The following is a 6,755-nucleotide window of genomic DNA, read 5'->3' as shown; positions in this document are numbered from 1 at the left end:
TGTAAGACACATAAATAACTATCTCCTACAATATTTCGAATATCATGAATGGTACACAGTGACAAAATCCCAAAGCATATTGCTTCCTTATAAATAACTTTGGTTGGAATCAAACCAAATACACTCACATGTACAACCAAGATGATCAAGGGTCTGGAAACCAAGCTTTATGAAGAAGGGTTGAAGGATCAGGGTATGTTCAGCCTAGAAAAGAGGAAAGTGAGAGGCGATATGATAGCCATCTTCAAATATCTCTCAAGAGCTTTCACATGGAACAAGAGGGAACAAGCTTGTTTTACCCTCCTGCTCTGGAGGGTAGGACTTATCATTATTTTATTTTTATTGTTGGAAACAAGAAGTATATTGGCTGTTCTGGAGCATTTGCAGTTTGCTTTTCAACTGGCTCTAGAGGGAAAGGAGGGAAAGGAGACTCAAGATGAAGTTCATGCTTCAGGGAGAGGTTGGTGCTCTGCTTATAGGAGGAGCCAGGCTCAACCTCCAGTTGAAAGGTCTTGGATAGAAAGGTTGGGAAAATTTGGTCCTCTTCCTCCCCATTTAATTTTCACAACAACCCTGTGAGGTAGGTTAGGCTGAGAGACTGACTGGCCCAAGAACATCCAGTGAGCTTTCATGGCTAATCAGAACCTTGGTCTCCCAGGTCCTAGTCATCACCATCATCAAACCTTTTATTGGCATCACATACAAACATCCATAACAAATCAATACAGAATTACCACCTTCCCAGTGGCACAAAACATTTGCCAAAAGAAAAAAGGCAAAGCAATCTATTGTCACATCTCTACATCTCCAGGGAGATCAGATGTCTGCAATGACAAAAAACCAAATAAATATATTTAGCCACTAACTTGGTGATCTCCTGATCATTCCCCAGTAATAGAAAATGTATGACCTCCAACTCTGGTTTCCATTTGGGGATGCAGAGTTGATCTAGGAATTGCTGGCGGAGATCAGCTTATAGTTTACATTTAAGAACCATATGTGTAAGGATTTCCACGAGGTGGTCTTCACATGGGCAAATTATTTCTCCTTCCACCCTGCCCGAGAACCTTCCCCAAAGGAGGTTTGATGGATTTGAATTAAACCTGGCCAGTGAAAGTGCCCTTCTTTATTGAGGGTTAAGCAAAAATTCAAGATAATTGTGGTTAATTTCATGTGCCCAAGAAAGTTGAAAGTAAAGCGGGGAACATGTTTTCTCTGCTGCTACTGTTAGTTCCTGGCATTCAATCTCCCACAACCTAGTTTTTATTATATCCTTGGCAGATGGTAGGGACATCGATCGCAAAAATTTCCACTGACAGCCCGAGTTGCTGTACCTTTACTGTTAAACTGTTGTAACCCTGGGGAAAGAAAGGGGTCTAACAAAACTTTGCTGAGGAGATACTCTTTATCTCTTGTAAGGCAGATGTTTAACCAGCACAGAAGAAATCTCGCCCAGGCGACAGTCTCTACCTTGTGTTGACCTCCCTCTAGACACAAGACTGCATAGGATACACAGCGTGGGACAGCAAAAATCTTAAAAAGGAAAGCTACCTGCACTCGTTCTACCAGCTAGTTAACCCTAGCAGCCAGACTGGAATTCTGTAGAGCAATTTGGTGTTGAAGACCTTAAGGGCAGAGGGGATATGCGAATTACCTCTTGTTATGAAGAAACGCATTATGGCCTGCATAGACATCTTACTGGCATTCACCGCCCGTTGCATGGTGCAAGGACCAAAGAAGCCTATGATGGAATGTAATTCCCAGATAGTTGAATTTGAATACCTGCTGGATGGTTTTTCCACCAAATACCCAGCTATAGTTCTTGCGTGAATTCCCAAAAACCAATATTTTGCTTTTATCAAAGTTCATGCACAATTTCATTGTGGACAGATAGTCAATACAGGAATTTAACAATCGTTTTAAGCCAATTCTTGTCCGTGAAAGCAAAATAATATCATCTGCATATAGGAGGATGGGAATGCTTGATGCATTGAGTTTTGGGCTATGGGCGTCCACCTGCTTTAGTGAAGAAGCGAGGTCCTTAAGAAAAAGGTTAAAAAGAGAGGGAGCAAGTACACAGCCCTGCTTTGCTCCTCAGTCTATAATGACAGGACCTGTCATTTCATTCCCTGGTGTTGTTCTTATACAACAGGTGTTCTTTGTATAAAGCTTTTTGATCAAGAAAAGTAATCTAGGTTCTAGGCCCATTGTCTCCAATTTGCTCCATAAAAGCTGCCTGTCAACAGTGTCAAAATCAGCCTTGATATATAGGAAGGCCACATAAAAACATTCTTTGTGGAGCAGTGTGTAGCGGCTAAATGAGATAACACCATGCAGTTGCGTAAAGTGGATTTCCCTGGCCTAAACCCTGCCTGCTCTGGACCTATGATGTTATTCTCATCAAGCCAAGTAGTTAGTTTATTTGACAGATGTTTAGCGTACAATTTCCCGATGTTTGACAATGCTGTAGACTTATTGGCCGATAGTTGGACGGCAGCTTTTTGTCACTCTTTTTAAAGATTGGGGTAATTATAGATTGCTGCCATGAGTTAGGCATAATTCCAGATCTATCTATCACAGTGAATAGTTCTGCTAGTATCGGAGCCCACCACTCTGACTTAGCTTTGATCAATTCAGATGGAATAGCATCAGGGCTGGCAGCCTTTCCTGCTTTCATCTGGTCAATTAAACTTATAACTTCGGTAATGGAGACAGGGCGCCACTCATCCGTGAAAGTAAAAAATGACATGATCCTGACTATCAGGTGGAATACAGTCATCGAAGAAAACCGCCTTGAAATGCTCTACCCATAACAAAGATGGAATCAATGTCAGCGAATCATCCTGTGTCTGTGGGGAGTCTGCGACAGCCTTCCAAAATTTCTTATGATCTTTCATTAGGATGGCTGAAAGTAGCGTATCCCAACATGCATGATTATATCTTATCCAGCTGAGCTGGATAGTTTCCCTGAGTTGTCAGGATCTGGAGAAGTAAATATCAGACCATCAAGAGCTGCCCGTCTCTCTGAACTCTCTATAGATTTTCCTAACCTCGGTTTTAATTGCTATGGTTTCTTTGTCAGTCCAATCGCCAATCCCCCTCTTCTTAGGTGGCCTATGCGAGTGTAAATGCGACAGTTCAGTTATTAAAATGTTGATAAATTCCTCAGAGTGACTCCAACAACAGGGGAAAGTTCATCTTTCTCTACCGAGAACAAATGGATCACACGGTCAATTCACCAAGCTTTGGAAAAGAGATAGTGTATGCTCGTTAACTCGTATCCTTGTGTGCTGGGGTCTCGGTTCCTGGGGGGGATGGATTAATTAACTGTTCTGTCTTTCTCGATGGAAAGACAAGTTTGCAATGTAGAGGGAGAGGTCACTAAGCATAGGATCACCTATGTAGAACTCAACCACGTAGGGCATCATTTTAGTGGGTATCAGAATATAGTCCACCACACTATTTCCCTGGTGGTGGTCAGCTTAGTGCATTGCAGACCCGCCAGATTAATTACTGGATCCCGGGATCTACATTCCCAAAAACAGAGGTCTGGGAGAACAGAAGTATCCAAGATCCCCCATGCTTTTGTAAACACTTCCCACACTTGGCCTAGGCAGGTATTAAAGTCTCCAGTCAATATGATAGGTAAGTCAGGGCAGATGAAGTCCAGATTCTCGACCACATGTGCAATAAATTCCCATTGTAGGTTCTTGGCTGCGACAGTGGGAGTGGGAGGGATATACACATTGACCAGTAACATTTCCTGGCTCTCTAGCTCTGTCTTTGTTACTAGTAATTTACAGCTAGCATTTGTCGACAGGATACGTTCACTTTTTATATATGGGGAGCCACCAGGGTTAACAATCTACCCCAAGGCCTACCTTTCTTGTGGCTTCGGTTGCTGGAACTGAAAAGGGCATTAAAACCTGCAAGTTCGATGACCAGGTTTCTTGTAAACAAACTGTATCACGTGCCCTTATTAACTTTGTAAAGTCAGGGAGACACAGCTTAGAAAACCACCCTGCCACCAGGTCCTAGTCCAATACTCCAACCACAATAGAACACTGGTTCTTTTTCAAGATGCCACAAAATAATATAAATTATTATAAATTTATAATAAATTATTATAAATTTATAATAAATTATTATAAATTTATAATAAATTATTATAAATTTATAATAAATTATTATAAATTTATAATAAATTATTATTATTATTTAATGCTTAATAGACTACTGTATTTTATTTTTCTGTTGGAAGCCGCCCAGAGTGGCTGGGGAATAAATAATAAGTTATTATTATTAAAATGCTGGTTTCGCTGCAGTACACACACTGGAAAAGGTTGAGACCTTGGAGACCTGCTTTGGGCTTATTGGAACAAATAGCTTTTTGATTCAGTAAAAGGCAGTTACATGAGCTCATGAGCCTTGGCTTTGAAGAAGTAAAATAAAAGAGGCAGAATACTCCCCCTGTGCTTTATTATAACCCTCTTGTGACAGATACAGATCTTGCATGGGGAAATTTTTTGTTTTGGTTGGTGGCAATTGTCCCAGACAACACGGGAGGGAAGAATCCCTGCCAACATACCTGCAAACCGAGTCAGTCAGAAGCTCCACCTTAGCTTGGAGAGGAAGGGTGGGTCAAGCCATTGAAAAATCCACGATTGCAGAAGAAAGGATAAGGAACGAGTGGGCGTCTCCAAAGCCAGCACTTAGCTAGAGAGACAGTGAGTGACAACCAGAAGAGCTACCTTTCCCATTCTCAAAAATCCGGACTCAAAGACAGTCCAGGGCAATTATAGAACTAAAAAAACACAGAGGAGAAAGAGGTAGCAGAAACTCTGCTTGTTTTTTGCTCTGCCGCTCCTACCACCATCAACAAAAAGGTTACCCACACTCGCACTATTTCCATCCTGGAAATCTTAACTTCGATTCCAGATGTATAGTGATTACGGAAAGAAACCTCTGCCAGTGCTTCTCATATTCTAGGGTTGAATTCTGGTACTAAAAGCAGATTTGGCTTCATCAGGCAATGGTTAGAATATTCCACAGGGATCTGTGCTATAAACTCACAGTAAAAAGTTTACGTCAAGTCGTTTGCCTTAAATATGGTCTTGGGTATCAGAGGCCCACAAGTATTTCAAGCGCTCCAGGACAGCATTGCAGTAGTACAAAGCAGGGCCTGCAGTAAACTGTTGCAATGAATTCTCCCTCCAGTGCAGGATTCTAAACAGCCACTCCCTTCAAGCAGGTCAGTCCACTCCGTCCCTTTCTCCAGCTTTATAAAAATTTTAGTGGCTCTTGAGCATGTTCAGCCTGAAAACTGGGCAGGTTTGGTGGATTTTGACCCTTTAGGGTCCCCCCCCCCTAACTTTTTTGGTAGTTTTATTTTGCTAATCTTTAGCATAGTGGTATCTCCCCTTCTGTGTCTCCATAGACCCTTTGGGCTACAACCTTGATAACACTTGCCAGCTGAGTTTACCATTCAGAAGGAGCGATAGCAATGAACAGCCTTCTGTACTTACATAAATAGAATGCATAGATTTGTGGGGTTTGCAAGGAATGACTGGACTCCGTGGATCACATACATTATTACCCTTCCTTAACAGACCTATTTATATATATTTTGAGGAAGATACTTCTTTGGAAGTTCTTCTGAATTTAATTATGAAGTATTTGTTTAGAGATACTTAGAAAATCTCTCAAACTCTTATGTGTGCATACACACACACACACACACACACGGAACAGGGTCTCAATGTACTTTTAACCAACTAACGTAGTTCTGTGTGCCTTAGTCCTTTTGTTCCCTACATATGGGTGAGGTCAACTGTTCGGGATTTATCTATAGGGCACGCATAGGGTACAGTGGGGGTGGAGCAACCCAGCAACATACTGTTGTTACAATTTTTATTCTATCTTGAATCAACCTTTAATATAATCACTGCATCCTGAATTACATGCAGTGTTGTTTACTATTTGCTCTTGTGTCTGTGCCTTATGCTGGGCGACAGCAGCACCGTATCCTCAAACTGCAGCTGTTTTTGGCAACCACCACTAGGATATCATCATTATTGTTAACCATTTGGGTGCTGGTAAAGTGGCGCTGTGGGTTAAACCACAGAGTCTAGGGTTTGCTGATCAGAAGGTTGGCGGTTCGAATCCCTGCAACGGGGTGAGCTCCTGTTGTTCGGGCCCAGCTCCTGCCCACCTAGCAGTTCGAAAGCACATCAAAGTGCAAGTAGATAAATAGGGACCGCTCCGGTGGGAAGGTAAACGGCGTTTCCGTGTGCTGCTCTGTTTCGCCAGAAGCGGCTTTGTCATGCCGGCCACATGACCCGGAAGCTGTCTGCAGACAAACGCCGGCTCCCTCGGCCTATAGAGCGAGATGAGCGCCGCAACCCCAGAGTCGGACACGACTGGACCTGATGGTCAGGGGCCCCTTTACCTTTAAAGCAAACTTTATGGCAACAAGAGAACAATCTGAATGCACCGGATAAAGAGCCAGTTGGATGCCTGGCCTGTTCTGAGCTTTTGAGAGGAAAGGTGAACGCAACAAACAAGGAAACAGCAAATAGGAAGGAGAGATGGGGAAGATCTATGAGTAGTAGGGAGTGTTGTTTTTTTATCCCCCACTTTTTATCAAAAGCCAACCTTTTTAAAAATAATTTCTGCCACCAGTGAAATAGATCCAACACAAATGAGGGTAAAGCACAAGATTTAAGAAAAATATTTATTGAGAAGACAGACTTCTA

The sequence above is a fragment of the Zootoca vivipara genome, chromosome 2 (genome assembly GCF_963506605.1).
Source record: "Zootoca vivipara chromosome 2, rZooViv1.1, whole genome shotgun sequence".
In the NCBI taxonomy this organism is placed as follows: Eukaryota; Metazoa; Chordata; class Lepidosauria; order Squamata; family Lacertidae; genus Zootoca; species Zootoca vivipara.
This window is presented reverse-complemented; position numbering follows the sequence as displayed.